The sequence below is a fragment of the Pempheris klunzingeri genome, chromosome 9, assembly GCF_042242105.1.
Source record: "Pempheris klunzingeri isolate RE-2024b chromosome 9, fPemKlu1.hap1, whole genome shotgun sequence".
NCBI lineage: Eukaryota > Metazoa > Chordata > Actinopteri > Acropomatiformes > Pempheridae > Pempheris > Pempheris klunzingeri.
Window position 1 is genome coordinate 24,359,964 of NC_092020.1, and position 20,651 is coordinate 24,380,614.

A 20,651-nucleotide genomic window follows, 5' to 3' on the forward strand; every position below is an offset into this window, starting at 1 on the left:
GCAGTGTGGAGTAAAAAGTACAAAAGAGTATAAAGGAGCAGAAAATACTTTACAGCTCCAAGATTAGATTTACATGTACGATATTTACCATTAATCTTCTACATTTCTGGTTTCTGGTTCATTTAGTTTTGACACCTGTTTATTGTATTCATATTTGCACTCTATATGCTTTTGCACTTTCACCTACTACTTACTGCCACTGCTGCACACAAATGTCCCTCAGAATAAAGTAAAGTACCGTCTTGTCTTATCTTATCTTCATCTTAAACATGCCTACCACTCAGTAGTAGAAAGTAACTAAGCACAAGTACTTTACCTGAGGACTTCTGTTATATTATACATTATACTTCTACTCAACTACAAACACAAATACTGTATTTGCTCCTTCACTGCATTTATCTGCTAACTTTAGTTGCTTTGCAGATCCAGATTATTAATACAAAATTTTGATCAATAAATACGATTATTATATAGAATGTATTCTCAATAGATTAACACAACATTTTATTATCCAAAGTATTCATCTTAGATTTTTGTAATCCAATGAAATATGTTGTTAATCATAAAAATTGCCATGTAAATGTGAATTTCCTCGTCATGGGGCTAGTTACTGACTATGCTTCAGTGTAATCAGACCAAACCCTTGTGATAAATGCACTTATGCATTAATAATTATAATCTAGTGGTGTGACATATTGGCTATTAATCTAAGTAGACCATTGAGTACTTCTACTTTTCATACTTAGACATATTTTGATGATAATACACGGTACTTACGTACGTTAACACTTTTAAGCACAAGATCTGAGGACTCCTTCCATCACTGCTACCACCTATCCATAATTAATTAAGACTAAATTAAAACTAATGTCATAAAATTAATTGTAATTGTAATTTCACAGAGTGCACTGGATGCACGTGTTGTGTGTGTGTGAGTAGATTTGCCTGTATGATTGTTCATGTGACTATGATGTAATGGTGCTGGATGCAAATGAATGTTTCTAGTGTTTTAGTGGTGATTGCTCTCTGTGTGTACTTGCCTGCAGGCCTGCGGATGGAAATTAGGAAAAAAGCTAAATCTGTTTTAAATAATCTCTTCTTCATTTGAGATTAATGTTTTTATTTCCGTGCGTGGTCCGTGTTTGATAAAGACTAATTAAAAAATGGTGAAATAAAGTAATGCATGGGCACAGAAACTGAGGTGGAAGGCAAAAATATGACCACCTTAAACTGTCAGACACACAGATGTGTCACACACACACACACACGTAGTCACAGTATTCAGGGTTTGACTTATTAGAATTCTGCCTAAAAACTCAGAATTCTGATGGAATTCTGTCTTTGATCTCAGAATTCTGATGGAATTCTCACTTTGATCTCAGAATTCTGACGGAATTCTCACTTTGATCTCAGAATTCTGATGGAATTCTCACTTTGATCTCAGAATTCTGACATTAATATCAGAATTCTGAACTTAGATTCGGAACTCAGTCACATTTATGACGTGGCCCGAGTCGTCTTCCGCATCAAGAAAACAATTATCTCTGTATTCTTTAAGTTTGTCAGCCGGTCTGCGAGGCGGGGTCAGTATTTGGCAGCTGTCCCCCGCTGTGCTCACAGTGAAGGAGGCGGGGTCAGTATCTGGCAGGTTCGTCCCTTGAGGGTGTGTATGTGTAAGTGTGTGTGTGTGTTTATGTATGTGTGTGTGTGTTAGAGAGAGAGACTCGCTAAGCAACGAACTGCAAACGGGCATCCGAGCCAGTCCCAGCAAAAACAGGAACCACATTATTTTCGAGTGTCTTTTGCAATGTTCCCGACGATATTTTCACGCCGTCTGCTTTAATCCCGTCGAAGTCGCCGTCTCTCCAGACATCGGCCACAGAAACCAAAGAAGAAATTAATGCATCTCGCTCCTCGTTCCTGTTTGTTTTGACCTGGTAAGGTAACGTTACCCCCGGAGCGACCGATTAGCTCCTCTTGCTAACAGCGCTTCTTCTGGTTCACTCAGCATCTTAGTAGCTAATGCTAGCCCGCTAAGCTAACTGTGTCTGCCGCTCCGTGCCGCCACTTTTATGAATTATATCTCACAGGTAGTTGGCGAATTCATCCACCAAAGTTAGCCTTTTGATTTTAGAGGCCAGCATTGAAGTGCACAGTGGGTGTTAAGACGTTTGTGGCTTCGTTGTGTGTTCATTGGGAGCTAGCGGCTAACGGCTAGCAGCGGAGGCAGTTCCATCACATCTGTGGCTCCTTCGCAAGCGAACTCGGAGACAGAAAAAATGAAAACTGTCTGTGATTATTTAATATTTCATGTGGGTTTTTTGGTGCCGTAAGCAAAGCCGAACTGTGCCTCTCGCTTGCGGCTTTGCAGACATTTGATTCTACAGTTGTTTATAATCAGTAAGTTGTCATAAATGTGAGATGCGGCTCAAAATCACCTGGTTTTTGACGGGTTTTTTTGAACACAACAGACTCATACAGAAACATGCATCCTGTGTTTGTAGTGTCTGAAGTTGTCGTTCTTTTGAACTGTGGTTTCGTTTTCTGTTCTGACTGTTTCTGGAAAGCTTCATCGCCTGCAAACATGCTTCAGCTCGGTTTTTATTAAGCTGTCTGTGCTGGAATGTTCTGGTGTTTTGTGGCACAGTAATGGCCCCTAAACGACCATCCTGTGCTGCTCCTATATATAATTTATGTGCAATAATTGATGCAGCAGCGTCGTTTTTAGGATGTGACAGGCTGACTTTCATTTCTGGGCTCTCTGAAATCCTTTGCACATTGCATAATCGTATCCGGTCCATTGCCCTGAATTAGATGGGATTGGGCTCTCCATATGGTGTGCCATAGGCACAAGTGTATTGCAAAGTGCACTGCAGGGTGCTTGGCCACACATGTACATTATTAATGCAGCTGCAACGCTTTTGATTAATTGTTATTGTGGCATGTCGTTTTTCTGCACAAATACCAAACAGTCCTGTCTTCAAGCTTCTGTGATCTGCATCTGTGAGGCGTAGCTGGTTTTCTTTACTTATGTGATGGTAAATTGATCTATTTTGGACTGTTGCTCAGACAAAATAAGCTTTATGGCTTCAGGAAATTATCATTAGAGGTTATTCAATCATTATTTTTTTTTGACTGAACAATTAACCCATTAATTGGGATAGTAATCAGCACATTCATCAAAAAAGGAAATTCACTGCAGTACTACAATATTGCCAATCAGCAAATATAATGATGATTTTTATTACAATGTCTTCATCTATGTTGCATTTATTAAATCAAAATTACAAACTGAAACATGAAATGGAATTTTGAAGTAAAAGGAAAATCTCCATGAAAGAGTAGAAACCTAAAATAAAGCCAGTATAATAAAATCTGAGTGGCAAGCCTGAGAAAACCGTGCAAGACGGACGTAAAAGGAGTTATTTATGCACGGTAAATAACTGTATTGACGACGCTTCAGTGCCACAACAGCCTCTGATGCATCTGCACTACATGCTGGAGGAAGAGGTGAAGGTGGGAGATTTCCCCAAACTCTTAATTTCTTTAATGTAAAGAAGCAGTACTGCAGATATTAGGGCACAATGTCTAATCTTTAAAGATAAAAGTGTGTATTTGGTCTGTATTCATGCACTTTTGGGTCCTGACTTCAGTATCTCAGCAACAGCAGCAACCTAAACAAGTTGAATTTAGCCTGCAGCTACTTTAAAGACTGCATGTGACGTTTGGTCTTATCTGAGGGACTTATGCAAAATCTTTCCTATAGCTCAGCAAAGTTTAACCTGTTAGCTAAACAACCAAGTCATTGTGTAAGAGACAGCAGATATGTTTATGAACCAAGTGGAGTAAAGGTCAACTTTGCAGTGGGGCTGATATTAGAAAAATTATAGCAAAAGTATATTAAAGCTGCTGTAATACACTCTGGATTGATGGTGTAATACACTCAGTTACACGTTTATTACTGCAGGGCCACCCAGTTAAACTAGAACAGCCCTGCAAGACATCTCAACTTCATGAAGGTTATAATTGTAACTGAGGCGTCGATTCAACTTTGCTACAGCTGGAGTTTGTATCTTGTGGTGCTGTTGAGTTGTATTGTGTTGTTCTGAGGTGTATTTTTGATATTTACGCATATTGGATGACACCTCTCTGAGTAATGCTGTGCAATTCATCAGCTCCACAAACATAAAGTTCATAAAGGTAATAATTTACTGGAGGTATTGAGCTACATCAGGTTTAACTTGGTGTTGGGCTGTGTGTTCAGTTTTATTATGGCTCCGGATCGTCGTTTTTTTAATCAGCTGTCGGTCCTGTTCTTGTGAATCCTATACCTTAGGAACATGTTGAGGGGAATTTAAAAAAAAAAAAAAAATTGCCACAAACATCCACTTAGACTCGAGGAGGGACTGATTTGATTTTGGTGGTCAAAGGTCAAGGTCCCTGTGTCCTCACAAAGCACGTTTTTGGCTATGATTCAAGAATTCATACACTAATTATTCCAACACTTCACACAAATGTCTAATAGGATAAAATGATCAAGTGATGACATTTTATATGTCAAAGGTCACCTTCACTGTGACATTATAATATTCTGCAAAACCACTTCTCTGGCTGTTATTCAAATCTATAACTCAGGAGCAGAAGTGCAGATTAATTTACATACTTAAACGGTGACACCAGTTTTGGGTCTGGACAGAGTCAGACATGGATGTAAACTGTCTCAACAAGCTCAAGTTGGTAATTCTAGTTATTGATTTATCTTGCAATCAATTAGGGGTCTATATAGCTGAATGGTGAAGGTGCACACCACATAATTGTCTGTAGTCTGATTCCAGCCGGGGACCTTTATTGTGCACGTATATACATATTTAAAATAATGATTGTAAAGCGGAGTCGCCACTGTTGCCTAATTCCTGATGCTTTCTCATGTGGGGATTCTTGAATCCTTAATTCTTGAATCGTTGGGTCTCTCTCTTGATTAAAGAGTTTGGTCTGGACCTGCTCTTTATGGAAAGCGTCTTGCGATAACACTGTTATTAACTGGCGCTACGTAAAATATTGATTGATTGATTGGTCATTTCTGACCAAGCACGTCAGTTTGCTGTCATATATGACAAAAAAAGCAGCATATTGCCATGCTAGTGTTGATTCTCATGGAGTGTACCTAAGCTGAACCTGTGGCCTTTTTATGTGAAGGATCTCACGTATGCACATACCGACAGTGTCAAAACTCTCCAGCCTCCTGCCGTGTGAGATAAGACTGTGTACGTAAGACGACCCATAGTTTTTATATGGAAGGAAAACATGCGCACGCACGCAGCAGTCACAGCAGTGTCATAACCACACAGCTGCCTGCAGTGTGGGATTGTTGTTGCCAGGTCAGTGAGTGGTTGTTTTAGACTCTGTGGACGGGAGCCAAACCAAACCGAATGTGGTCCAAATCTCTCTAAAGCTGGACCCACGCTGCCAGAAATTCACCAGATTTAATCCGTCTGCTCGTGTTCACACCTGTATGGAAATATGTTTCATAATCTCGCTTTTTATTGGCTAAAATATAATGCTTTGACGACAAAACAGCTAGGACAGTGCTGCTCTTCTGTAGGACGGGACAGAAAGAACACAACAGTAAAGGGGGCGTCCGCAACCTCCAGTAATTTCCAGGAGTAATCAAAGCAGTGGGATTGGGAAGAAACACAGTGATGCAGACTACAAAGGCAAAGACAAATGCCAATCACTAACAAGAAGCCTTGGAGGATTATCTTCTGTGTACATTAAACCCAAATGGGCTGAAGGCAGTTTCACGCAGTGTGGCGCTGACCTGGTCCAAAGCTTGTGTAAATGGAGATAGTCCATTAGGCAGCTGAAATAACAAAGGCTTCTACATGAAAAAAAGTCTTCTTTTATTCATGTAGTGCTATCTTTTCCTACAAATATTACAGAAAAAGACTCCCAAGAGCACTTTACTTTGAGAACCCTGATCACAAATATGCTAAAAAAAAAAAGAGTCTAATCCATCATTCAGATCCATGTTCATTTAAACAGTCAAATCAAAGACTAATAGAAGCCAGAAATGTAGAAAGTGATTAATGTGACTTGCTGACAAATGAATCTCCAACTATTTTGTCAACCAATTAATATTTTTAATCATTTCTTTTTCTTCAAGCCAAATAAATCTGGGAAATTTTTGAGGGGTGTGTTTTATACTGTTTTTATTTTAAATTAAACAACCCAACAATTAATGGGATAATTTAGAAAAATAATTTGGGGACTCATTGATAATAAAAGGACATGTTAGTCGCAGCTTTTCCTTTATTATCTCTGGTTGAATGGAGTCATTGCAGGCGATGCTGCAAATCAGCGAGCAGGATTTTCTGACTTTTTATTAATCTTGGATTTACTGGATTTGGCATCAATTTAATGAAATCACCTGATTTTTCAGCTATTTAATTCACCCGATAACCCAAATCAGACATTGCCATCTGTTCATTTTATCCATATCTAGATTTTCAGTTGAATTTCTAAATAGTGCACAGTATCACAAAATGAAATGATATGGACTCACCCTCATCTAGTCGTTTGAATGAATTGGTTCCAGTCCTAATCTGTGGTGTGTCAGCAGATAAATGGGATCCTTGGGGCTGGTGTTAACGTCATCTCCTCTGTGACAGATGGATGTCACTTGGCAGGGGATTGAGTGACACAAGTGCTTTATTTCACTGCAATTATCAGACGGAAGCATATAATCTGTATTTTGCCTGTTCATTGCTGGATAATTTGTCTTTTTTTTTTTTTGGATTGTACCGTCCCAAACACATAAGGCCACAGCTTGAGTATCCAAGGATGGGCAGCTGGTTGGGCTGAAGTGATCTGGGAGTGAGAACATGCCCTCAGTGGGTCTAAGGGCTCTGCTCTTACTGTAAAACATCTGCTGCATGTGTGAAGCCGCGAGGGAGATTGCGCAGTGATGAAAGTCACATGACTGGAAATACAGCTTGACAAACTGTCATGGCCCGCATCTGCGACCTTTGGCACTATTTTCTGCTGTGTTTGGCCGTTTGGACGTTGCTTTAGATTGTAATGTAATTTAAAGTGTGATCGTAAAGTAACAAGTACTAAATATGTCTAATATGTCTTTACTCACTATCTGATACGGTTGAATATAGAAATTAGTAGGTGAGCTTTGCAGAGAGGCTACAGAATGGTTGAATAACTGGGCACTTCCTAGGTGGTGTTTGAGAAAATCCTTCAAACTGCACTGTCACTGTTTGCATGCTGTTATGTCCACTCATCTGTCAGTGTACTCTCACAGCTGGTGTTTTGATCTATTGTTTACACACACACACACACACACAGATGGAAATGACAGGACTTCTACTATCCTGTATAAGCTATTTGTTCCGTGTTAATTGAGTCTCATTCACCGCTCGTACAATAGAGCAAAGATGGTTAACTCGATGATATTTAACAAGGGGACTGGGATTTCCTCATTGATTCACTGTAGTCTCACTTCCCTCATCGCATCGCCACTGCTTTCATAGAGCTGTCAGGCATGTAGAGAATATAAAGGCAACAGATGGAGAGGGATCTTTTCTTAATGCAGCAAAAGCAGAAGCATACTGGCTGGTATTCTAGCGTGCGGCAGTCTGGAAATTTCCATCAGTATGAGACGACGCACGAGAGGGAGGTGATATAGATCAATACTAAATCAATAAAGCTCAATGTGATTGTCTCAGGCGAGGCTGGGCCCAGTGACCACGGCGAGCTCTGCTAAAGTCTGGATCACGCTTAATCCGCGGCGCATCATCGAGGCTGTGAAATGTAGTTCTGTGTTGTGAATCACAGTGAGACACTTTGTGCACATTTTATGCCACGTTATGGAGAAATAAAGATTTACTGCCACGGGCAAACCTTAAAGAATCACGACCCCTTTAAACCCGCAGCTGACTGTGACGTTATATCCCTTAATATCAGTAAATGGATCATATTGTCCTTAGATGGTTACCACATGTAGTATAACTGTAAACAGTTATTTTGGAAGATTTTCTCTTGACGGAAACATCACAGTTCATTAGATTTTAGAATAAATCCAGTTCTGCCATAGATGAATGCACTGGTATTGTTTTTAAGTAAATAAAAGTATGCTAAGTTTGGGCGATGTGGTCATGTTTACCATGAGAGAATAACATTTTTCAACATCTTATAGTGTATTAGATCATTGTTGCCAGCAAAGTCAATCAATTATGTTTTTGTATTATGTCTGAAGTTATAGAATTAATATAGTGGAGCAAAAGGGACAATATTTCCATACAAAATGTAGTGAAGTATAAGTATAAAGTAGCAAAAACTGAATCTACTCAAACTACAAGTGCCTCAAAATTGAACTTAAGCACAGTATTTGTGTAAATGTATTTAGTTACTGTCCATCGCTGCATTTGACTCAAGTTAATCGTTTGAAACACGCTAAATCCTGAAGAGTTTGTCTTTGGAGAAACCATTATTTGACAGGAAAACCCTGGTTCATTACCTAAGCCAGTATCAGTATGAACACTGTAGTAGTTAGACCTTCCTCTGAAGGACCAAAGGACGCACTGAGCATCACAGTATTAATCTGTTTAACTTAAAGAAGATTGTGGTGGGACACTTGTGATTACAGAGCTGCACTGAACGTATGTAATGCACGCTTAAACTTCCCTTTATCACTGATTACTTAAAAACTAATAGAAATACAAGTCTTTTGACAAAATATGAAACCAACATGCAAATAAACTGCAACCAATAAATTGGTTTCTCTAAGGGGTAGTTGTGATCTAAAGCTTTTCTTTGGGTATCCAGAAAGACAAGTTAATAAAAAGAGTCAATAGGCAGATAAACACATGGAAAAAGAAGAACTTGTGCAACTGTTCACCCAGATGGCAACCAAACAAACTTCATGCAAATGCCCCGAACAAAACGCTCCACTCCCACAGTTGCTAACACAGAGCTGCACTTGTTTCCACTGTAGGCGTTCAGGCTTTCTGCAGTGTCACAGCCCCTCAGGCCAGCAGAGAATGGATCTTATTTTACTGTTTCCCCCGAAAGAGCACTTGTAAAGCAAGTCAGCCCCTCCACGAAACACAGTGGAGAGAGACATGAAAGGTCGGAGCCTACGATGAACTGAAGTGTAGTGAAGCAAGCTTGAGACTGGATCACCAGTTTAGAGAAACTCCGTCCTCCTCCTGCAAACGCCATTAAGCAGGGCACGTAAACCTGGGCAGGGAAAGTGCGTAGAGGCAATTAACAGCTAGCTGCAGAAGGCTTTGATTGCTCTGGGGTGAAACTGTACTGTATGCATAGGGAGTGTGACGCTGCTGACTAGAGTGGAGGTAACCCTGGCATCTTTATTCAGATGAATACAGTACAGCTTCAAAAAGAGACCGACTGATGTGCACCAAATTCAGGCTACAAATAATGATTTTTTTTTTCTTGACAAATGTTTGGTGTATGTAGACTGTCCAAAACCCAAACATGCTCAATTTACAACTATTGGAAACCTAAGAAAAGCACCAAATTTTCACCACAGAGAGTGTTTGACATGTTTGCAGGAAAAATGCGGCAAAACAATTGGCAACAAATAAAATGATTCCTTATTAAGTTTCTGCAAATTAACAAATTATTTCAGCTTTTTTAAGGTGTGTACTGGTCTGAGTGCATGGAGCAAGCTTTAGCTGACATCAGTTACACAGATTTTTAGGTCTTTTTGCCTATTTTTAGACATTGTAATAAGTATTTTCAAAGGATCATTATTTTTTTGGCTGTTCCCTACATCTTCTAAATAAATAAAAGGAAGAGTCTGCTACTAGAGATGGAGATAACAAGGCCTGAAAAAGCCCACGTCCCCTGAAGACATGTGCTTATTAATTTATCACTGACAGGGCTAGCCTGGGAGGAGCAGCTAAACTAGGCTAGGGCAGTGAACTGCTGCTACTGATTCAAGGGCAAACACTGGCTTTACTGCCTTCATTTTTTCATCCTGCTCTTCCTTTCTTTACCTCGCATACTCTCCCTTCTCTCCCCGCTGCTTTCCCTCCTCTAATCCTCCTCGGCCATTCCCTTTTATTCTCCATAACACTGCTGCCCCTCTTTTATTTATCCTTTCATCCATCTGCATCCAACCCTCCAAGCCTGACTTGACCTGCTGATTCCATCTACCAGTGAGACACACAACCATGATTTAAGAACTGTAAGCAAACGTTGGCGCACCATATGCTACAAACCTGGAGGCTATCAAAAGTAAGACTTTGGATAATTTCAATCAATCAATCAATCTTTATTTATATAGCGCCAATTCACAACAGCGTTATCTCAAGACACTTTACATGAAGAGCAGGTCTGGACCAAACTCTTTAATTAGAGAGAGACCCAACGATTCAGGAATTCAAAATTAAGGATTCAAGAATCCCCACATGAGCATCAGATATTATATTGAGCAACAGTGGCAGGAAGAACTCCCCTTTAACGGGAAGAAACCTGGAACAGACCCAGGATCAATGTGGGCGGCTTCTGTAGGGGTCCGCGTTGGGTGGAGAATTTGTGTGCTAAAATTGGTATGTTGTACCTTAAGATGAATAATGTAATGAGCAGAATTAGTAGTTTGATTCCTTGTATGGGCTCCTGACCTCAACTTACTTGATTTTCTATTTCTAAACGACAGAATTAAGAATGAATTGTGCCTAAATATCACTAATTATTTGCAAGTAGCTTTAGTAACAGAGTATTAGTTGCAGGTTAGCAACTGTGTTTCAGAGCATTAGACAGCCTCCTTCAAACAGTTGTAATGCTGCAATGGATGTTAGAAAGGTTGCGTTATCTTACTTGGATTATGTGTTTTAGGGACAGAAGTCATTCTAGGTTACAAACAAAAAATTTGAGGGATCAAATTACTAATTCATGCTGACAAAATACACATTTTAGGGTATGAATTCTCTCATTGATGTGAGTTTATCTACTGATAAATGAAAAGCTCCTGTGTTATTTGCTACCAAAGTCAACCAGTTTATTGGCAAATGACACAGCAGCAATGACGTCGCATGCAACAGACCTCATCAGAGTCAGAATTAGGTTTATTGCCAAGTAAGTTTTCACATTACAAGAAATCTGCCTCAGCATATTGGCCCATAATCAACAAACATAGATATTAAATAGAAAAATGTAAAATAGAGATATTCATATCACAGAATATGAGAAAAAAAGTACGCTTGATCTGTTTTTAAAAATAAAAGCTCTAGACAAGCAATAAGAAGATCTGATATTGCACAGGAAACTGAAGCATTGCACCAGTGAACAAATGAGTCAGATACTGAAGCACTGGAGCCTCCGGACCGTCATGTTTCCTTGGTCGAGGACACAGACAGAAGGTCTCTCTTGTTGAACAAAAATGGGACTGTTTCAGTAAGATGGGAAATTTTCATAGTAGAAACAGTGCGTATGAGTAGCATTGTATGATGTAAACAGACAAAAAAAAAGGGGGGGGGGGGGGGGAGTGTGCATACCCAGCACCGGATGAGGTAAAAATGTGTGAACAACTTCTTCATGCAGTCGGGTCAGTAGAAATCAGAGTATTCACTTTATCTTTGTCTTGCATCATTTGTCCTAAAAGGGGTTTGTTTTCCAATTAAATAGCTTTTTTTTCATAGATAATAACCCCGATCATCAGAAACATTTATTGGTCAATATCCTTTGAGCAGAGAGCGTAATTGAACAGAAAAGAACAGTGAGAGTGTCAATGAAGAAAAAGAGAAACTGCATGTGAAGGGAATGTCCCAGCAAGAGGTTCAAAGCATGAATAAGGCTGACGAGTCAGTGCTGACCTACACATTTTTGTTGCTCAATCCCCGTTATGCATGCTTGTCTTCAGTTGCGATTTGGACGCAGAAACAGGCGGATAAAACAGTGCATGTCAGTGCTGCATGTTGGGAGATCAAGGTGTCGTTATTTGCTTAGAGACAACAAAGAACGTTAGAAACAGCTGATATTTGTAGTGCTTAATTGGCCTCTATCTTAAAAGATGTAATCTGCTCATGTTATTCATACAAGTACACATTTTTTTCTGTTTCTTTTACTGCTGACCTTCGTGTCAGGATGTCCATCACTCCTGACCTCGGGCTTAATGCGTGAGGCCTCAAAGCTAATGGCAGACAGCTTAAAATGTGCACAAGCAGTTTTTAGAGCAACATTTACAACATCTAATCTTAAGGCTTATTAGGTGTGTGTGTGTGTGTGTGTATTTGTGGGATTTAGTATCAGTGAGATTTTCTCTCTGTATGGGTAAGACCACAGGCTTTCATTTGCCAAAGTTTATTCTTTGATCCCCATCTATTAGAGGTTTTTACACAGTAGACTGATAAAACTGTGTGTTGTGTAGGTGTGCTCCTAAAAGCACTTCAGCCGTTCGCTTCATATTAGGCAGATTTTTGACAGCCTTCCTGTTATGCAGCTTCTTACAAAGCAATTAAGCATCCTTGACCACTAACGGGCCAGATCTTAGTTGAAAATTAACATAATTTCCAGAAGGTGACAAATTAGGAGTTGTGCTTATGAGTAAATTACCATGTTTGAAGTTAAGAGTCAGCAAAAAATGGCACTGAAAGTGTTTCATATTTAAATGAAACGTACAGTATATATATTTACCATTCTGGCCTGATTATAAGTGTACAAGTTCTCACCCTTGATGCCTTTTTTCTCGTAAAGACATTAAAAGCATGAATTTAAATCCCCCATTTGTGTAGCCACTCTGTCAGTCACACCCTCACTCTCTCCTGTTGGCTCCCCCCCCCCAGACCTGATCAGGTGTTTCAGTTGAACAAAATATTGCAACTACAACTACAGTAAAAGAAGTAAAACCAGTACAGTCATGTTGTCCAAGCAGGGAGGAAGAGGGAGGAGGAAGTGAGAAGACAACGCTACAGTTTAATCTGTGCATCAGTGAACTGGTCTAACATTCGCAGAGCTATGTTTTATTTATGATAATATTCTGTATCTAATTACACAAGGTCACTTAGAACCGACGTGAAAGAACTCTTAAGGGAAAACTGCTTTTAATGTTGGCACACTAAATATTGATGGTGTTACTTGTGTGTAGATCTTAAATTACATCTGGCAATGATGGCAATGCTGCTGGACTTTAAAAGCAGCGTATATGGTTTGGCAGGGGCATATTTGGAGTTCTAGTATCAGGCTGGTTTTCTTGGTTATAGGGCCAGTTTTGTCACGCAGACCTGGCAACCCTGTCTTCATCATCTGTGATGGCGGTAATTCTTGGCTGCTTGACAGACGTTTCTGCAGTCGACATGAGGAGACGCTTTTGACTTGTTTACACTCGTCATGAATTTATTTTTCCCCCCACACGCTAAAAACTGTACAGACAAAACACTTTTAGAGATGATCAACTCTAAGAGACGTGCTACACACGGACATGAAGACAACTGCTGACTTGGCAACACAAAAGGCAAAAAACAACCCATAATGCAACACTTATCTAGTCTAGGAGCTCTCACCAGTCAAAAGGAGTAACTGATGTGCATTTGTAATTCTGGAATATAACACAACCCCATTTTTTCAGACATAACCAGAATAAATGTTGAATTTTCCCTAAACCTGACCAGGTAGTTTTGTTGCCTGGTGTCTGAATGGTGCTATACAAATAAATGTGCCTCGCCTTGCCTAAACCTAACCAAATTGCACCGGGAAAATTGAAAATAATAATAATTAAAAAGAAAAAAACAAACTTGAAATGAGGAAACCGAGTCAAAATGTCAGTGTTGACACATGGTTTCACATGGGACACCAGTCTCCTGCATGAAAATACTGTGTTTGACCAATTCATCCACCACTTCCTCCACCTTTACTTCTTCCTGTGTCACTAGGCTGTTTGTAAATAGCTTAATTACCGCTGCCTGTCTGTGCTCACCCTGGTTTCTCTCGGGTTTTTTTTGAGCTAGAAAAATGTGCGACATCTGACAGGAAGTGCTGTGTTAACGTGGACGCAGTAAGGCGGTCGTTTTCATTCCACTTGTGACAAAGCAGATAAGGATCTCAGTCACATGTTCAGTGATTGATGGAAGAGATTTGTGTGTTTGTCTCTGTGCTCGTACAGATTCAAACCCACACCCGCCCTTCCACGCACTGTGTTTGACCTTGTGTGTTTTCTTTTAGGTGTGTGCTTGTTTGGATGTGACAGGTCATGCTCACACTGCAGAGCGCAGGGAAGTTATGCAGTGTGTCAGGGTCTCAGGACGTACTTGTGAAGAACAGTAAGACAAACACAGAAGTCAAATCCAGAAATAGAAGGCGTTCATTCTCTTCCTGATTGTTTTGAGGAGATTCAGGCCGGAGCGCTCAGTTCAGTGGGTTCCTCTCTGTAGGTAAAAGCTGTTTTCTGTTTGTTTTACCTTTACAAATGCATGAAGTCACGAGTCTAGAGGCCTATTTATTCTTTTCTAGTTTTAATTTGTGCAACAGGTATACATTTACTAAACGACAATACATCCTGTTTAGCTCTTTACCTGCAGGGTGTTGTAGGCTCTGACGCAGACATCTGATCGATCCTAACTTCTGAAGAGGATTCCTGCTGTCCGACCTTTCTGTCTGATTTTTGTGGACTGTGTCAGTTTGGCCGATGGTGATCGACTCCGCCGGCTTTATCTGCTTTGATCTTTTTTTACTTCACAACATGATGCAAGTTGGAGAAAATTTTCTGATTTATTTATAACTTCTTGTGAATATTTAATCCCCTTCTTAGTCATGCTTTTTGTTTTGATGGAGCTGAGGCTCTTTGGCAGATTACAGATTAATCATAATGGGCTTTTTGTTCTCATGTGATGCATTTAAATTGTCTTTATGAAATATGAATGCAGTTTTCCATTTGTTGACGCACAGGGTTTTGCTTACTGCGATGGTTATTCCAATAACTAATATTTAACATATCCGGAAAGGGATGTTTCAGTGGAAACTTTATTATTCAAGACATTGAGGTGTCTTTGTTGATATTCTGTAGTCTGCTTGCTTTGTAGCAGTGTGTTTGGTTATTTTAACTCACTGACTGAGCCAGAAGTTGGGTTAAATGTGTCCCTAAAACATAATACACAAGGTCCAACAGGACTGCAGGTATTGAACCTGTGACCTTTTTGTTAAAGGACATTTTCCTCAACAGCTGCCACCCTGCAGACCGCTGTTCAGGCTTCACATGTGCAGGAGCCATGTTTAGAAACAAACTGAAATCTGATATTCAGCAGGCTTATTTTAATTTACTTCTGTGGTACAACTGTTATGCAAACGAACTGTCAACCAAGATAGGTGCTGGTTTCCAAATGGGTCTTTTTCCACCCCATCTTCTTCTTCTTCTTTTTCCTGCACATTTTAAAATTCATCCTCGCCTTTTCTGTCTTGTAAAATCAAAGAGATTATTTAAAATATCAGCATAATAACACAACATAAAAGTAAAATATTAATATAATCTTTGTCATTGCTTAGTTGACTACTACAGGGTAAAACAAAGCATTTAGCTTAATTTAATGGGAATCGAGAACCAGTTTCACTTGAGAACCAGTTCTAAATTGTCCAATCCACCAGAATCGTTTGCCTCCGAGTTTAGCAGTTCCTTTTCTTGTTTTTATGACATTTGCACATTGCAAAACAATGACGTCAAACTCCTGAGTTTATGCTGCTGGAAACTTTCAACAAGAATTAGTCATGGTTGAGCGGAAGCAACTCTCTAAATAAAGTGTGGTTTCATTTCACAAAGAAAGAAGACAGCAGTGCTTCTTGTAAAGTCTCTCTCTCTATATATATATATCTATCCAGGTGAGGGCAGAAACATCTTTCGTCATGAACGTAAATTCCAGAAACGTCACGTATTCGACTCTCTACACTCACTTGCCGCTGCTTCCTAGCCCATCAGCATGTCCACCACCAAGTGGAAAGATCGGTCGCTATAATAACATTAGCACCACACAGGCATGCGTAGGAGGCTTTTTCTTTGACTGAATTAACCTGACTGAAAATGATGCTTTACAAATATTCGTTTTAAAAGTATGCAATCTACTCTCTGCTACCAGAGATAATTAAACAGTTCTGTTGATGCTGAAAACCAGTTTAGCCCTACTTTTTTCCACACAGAAAACTGAATCAAGGCAATCGTAAAGGAATCAGGCTCAGTCAGTGTTGGCATTGTTATCCATAAAATGATATCTATTCCCATCCCATATGCTTTTCAGAACTGCATGCACCCATCTGTGATGTCTTTAACACTTATTAGGGCTAGAAAATCTGATGTTTGACACTTTCAGCACCAGGAATGATAAAAATGTAAGTTTAAGTAGCGGATCAACACGACATGGCGCTTTTAATACTACAAAGGACTTTACGACTCACGCCACATTTAATTTAGTTTAGACGATCACTATGTAAACGGTCAAATTACCTGTTTCACGTTACAAATTAATCTACCAGAAATGTGCGCTTGAATCTTTGATGGATGACACAGCATATCTTGGAAGAATCCTTGGCGCCTGCAACACTGCTGTCTCAACACAGTGGCCTCATTGAAATGAATGAGCTTGCTGACTTTTTCGCACAGTGCTCATGTCTGTCTTAACATGCCTTTATATCGTGGTGTTCTCTGGTCGTGTCTCCTCTTTTACACTTCTCATATTATCCGTTGGCCCCTTTCCCTTCTGGTCCTTGAGTTTCTTTACTTTCACCCACTTACTTTTCCTTTCTTTCTCTGTCTCAGTGCGCCGTCTTAACTTTCTCTGTTTCCCTTCTAACAATGTCCCTCATTGTTGAGCGGGAGGTTGTCAAGCATGATATCTGGGATTAAGACACACCGACAGACAGAAGGAAACACAGACAGAGCCATTCTAGACTGACCAAATCCTCACTACAGAGGCCTTTTAGGGTCAGTTTTCATGGCAGACAAGGCAGCGGTTTGGGAACACTGGGTTCCCTAATCTCCGAGCGTCTTTGTCCTCATCTGTCTGGAAAGTGTGTTGTGCCTGGCAGTAACAGGACCACCCTTGTTTAAAAAGGTATATGCACTGTGGTCTTGTCCTATTGGTTAAGGTTTTTATATCCACTCGGTTCACTGAGAACAAAACTCTCCAGTTTGTGGTCCCTTTTTTGGTTTCAGTCATAAGGGCCCTGTCCCAATACAAGAATTTCAGATCCAATTGTGGGATTTTGTCTAGCTTTTAAAGAGGCTTAGGCGCTAGCAGTGCCAGTGTAGTTGGTTTTGGAAAGAATCAAGCCTGAAGAAGGCCTTTAGAGGCCTCGGCAATCTTTATAAGCAAACATAAGACTCCTGAAACCCGCGTTTAATAAGCTTAATAGGAAAACCTTAAAATGGTTCAGCTCTTCAGCCGTCAACGCATACAGAAATTTGAGGTCTGCATCTTTCAGCGAGAGGGGAAAACCCACTAATATAGGCCCTAAAAAGGTAGTAAGACATAAGAGGAAAGTTAATTTTGGAGGCGGAAAAGGTGAAAGAAAATCCCTTGTGTTAGTGGGAGGTGCAGTTTGAAATTCTGCTCAGTTTAGTCGAGTTCACACATGCTGTTCTCGCTACGCACCCCCCATTCATACCTGGCGTTAACATGAGCGATCCGATCACAGCTTATAGTACGCCACTTCACACCTGCCATCAGGAAGCGATAGGCACATGAATCTCAACAGTCCACTTGTAATTGGATCTCACTTTCCCGCTCTGTGTGCAAATTAACACATGCATCAGTAAAAAACATTTACAAAAGAGTGTTAACATTTCAGTTATAAATATTCAAACATAAAAAAAAAACAGTTTAGTAACGATATCTCATTGAAACAAAGGCTCTTTGACAATATCACAGTATCATGTTCCGTTTAACATGATTAACTTATCTTTTAATATCACAGTCCAAATCATATCCACAACATTAACTCCTCTAATGGAGCGCAAAGCAAAGTTTTGGCGAGCAGGCGTACAGAGAGCAGAGATGCAGGGTGTCAGATCCATGGAAAAGAGACAGTAAGGATTTAAAATTGGCTTGTGACTCTTGCCGCTCCACCGCAAACGTTTTTTTGCTTTAGTAGATGCTGTAGTGTAATTAGCCACTGAGAATCGTTCCTGAATATGACGCTGTTTTTAAGATGTCACCGGTTAACGTTGTGTTAATATTGGCTTTTGCACAGGAAGTCAGTTTAGTAGACGGGTCTGAAATGTGCTAAAAGAATGTGACTATATGTGGCCCAGACCTCCTCTGAATGTGGTCTGGGGGCGAGCTGTCCACTCCGCTGTAAGTGGATCACTAAAGACGCATGTTAATGCAGTAGGTCTGAGGAAGGCCAAAGACCATGGTAGATTAACCCTTCGGAGTCTAGGACCGCCACACGGCGTCAAAGTCACATGTCGCACGTTTGAAAACGTAAAGCTGTGACACAAGCACGCAGGTGCTCAATTCAAAGACTGTTGGAAAGCGGACACTTCAAACTTTTTACAAGTGTTTGAATTTTGTCAATCAGCCTATTAAGACTAAATTTATGAAGAGCCGAAGTCGCACTACAGCTCTTCTACGAGTTAGAAGATGCTGAATCTGGGGAAGAACGTTCTGATTCTGAGGAAGACTCCTTTCAGAGGATGAAGTGGATGCTGCGCGTGAAGACGAACGAGAGGAGGTGTCCGCGCAGACCCCCGCTCCTCCAAAGATCCAACTAGTTCCTACTCGGATTTTGTGTTTCTTTTGCACTTTTACATACAGTGTGTCCATATATTATGTCAAAATAAATAAATACTTGTAGAATCACATAGGCGAGGTTGTGCTGAAAAGAAAGACACAAAGAAAGGCAAGCTAAGCAGTTTTAATGGGAAACACAAAGTTAAAATGAAAAGTAGTAAAAAACGCTGTTTTACCCCAGACTCTGAAGGGTTAAGGGCCTGGAAACTCAAGGCCAAGTAATATCTGTTTGCAAGCTACAGTGAAACTGGGAACAGGAAGAGCAGGTCAGCTGGCTAGTGGAGGTAGCAGCGAGTTTCATTGGTAGTTTTTCTAGCCCTGATAAATGTGATTCATACAAAAAAGATGCTCTTTTAGCTGTCATGCCGGGTGACTCGGCTCAAGAGGAAGCGTCCTCCATGTTGGCAGAATGGGCTTCCCTGCCTACTCCTGTCATATCGTTTGTGTACCAGTGAGTCACATAAATATATCGGTCACATTTAAACTTAATATAAACTCTGTGCCAAGAAAACTACTTCTGGTTTGACTGAAAAAGGAGGAGGAGGGCAAAACAGGACCATTTAAGGCAGCAGCTTACCTCGGCGCTGCCTGTCCTCTTCGGCGCTCCCCGTTATAGAAATGAATGGATTTATGAGCGACCTTGTACATTTGCTCGGTGTGCTATATTACATAAGGAGCTTTAAAAGAAACAGTTAGCTGTAAATGTGTGGCAGCCCTTATGCGATCTTCATAATATAATAACCAGTTTTTCAAGAACATTTGGCGCTGAGCTGAAAACCAAACAAATCCACTAAAAGCTGTAACTCTGAATCATCGCTGTCCTACAAAATGCTGTAATAACATCTAGTGTACTTAAGAGGACAAGGATTTAGGCTTTATAATAACCAAAATAGCTAAAAGTTAATTAAAGTATCAGAATTTAGTCCATCAGTCAGTTCCAACTAGATTTTATCTTCTCTCATGTTCATACCAAATAAATAAAATGTTAGTCAGTGAACGGTAAATGGCTTTTTCCTTTGTAGCTGAAATAGTTAAATAGCATTGTCCTTGGATCTGAAGTGTTTGATGGCTTCCACAGACTGCAGATTTTTATAGTTTATAGTTTTCATACTATGAAATATTTAATTTCCAAGTGATGGTTAACAAAACTTTTAAAAATGCTTGTTATTGGCTGGTGCTTTCTGTAGCTTGATTGTATTTGTTGATTATATATTGTTTGTGGGGCCCCAGTTACTGGTAAGATGCAGGGAAATAAAGAAAAAAAGATGCTTATTGTTTCTTATTCTTAAACAAAGTTTTTAGGGGTTTGCAAATTATGACAAACAAACAGTGCATATCAATGAATTGTGTTTCTTAAGCATTGTTATATTTGAAACAAGCGCCATATATATGTTCTTGATATGTTCTTACGTCTCCAAACTGTCCTGCTCCTCCTGCCCCTCTCTCCTCCTGACGCTGAGGTGATGCTGACAACCTAAGTAGGTCGGGCGGCTTGTGTAACGTGCAGCGCCAGGATGAATGAAAGGAAAGAAGGGACACAAGAGGGTGGGAGAAAGAAGCACTAGCAGGACCTTGTGACCGGTGTATTCCAGAAGGAAAGTGAGAATGAGGGAGTTGTTCCTGGAGGAAAATGGGCACAAAACCTCGACCAGGTGCATGTGTGCATGTTAAACACTGTGGTTCACTTCCAGCTTACTTCTGCAGAGTTTGTGTGGCAGCGATAGGCAACACTATTGTTCGGTCTTGAAGAAAGGGCAGATTTGCCCAAACTGTTTCTGAAGTCGCTCTTTATTTTGAGCTTAACTTGGTAATAACTTAATAATTAAGTCTCTAGCAAATGTAGTTTTCCTTCTTCCTCATTCCCTCTTATTTCCTCTTGCCTCCTCCATCTCTTGTATTTTTAAGTGC

At 40.1% G+C, this 20,651-nt stretch overlaps 1 protein-coding gene across 3 annotated transcripts in view; it reads left to right on the top strand.

The window, feature by feature from the left end:
* Positions 1-1,713: 1,713 nt before the first annotated feature.
* fam13b (family with sequence similarity 13 member B) overlaps positions 1,714-20,651 on the top strand; it is an 80,768-nt gene continuing 61,830 nt past the window's right edge. For all 3 annotated transcript variants that reach the window (XM_070837058.1, XM_070837060.1, XM_070837059.1), the window contains exon 1: positions 1,714-1,937. The gene's annotated coding sequence lies outside the window, so the exon portion shown is untranslated. The remainder of the gene's footprint in view (positions 1,938-20,651) is intronic.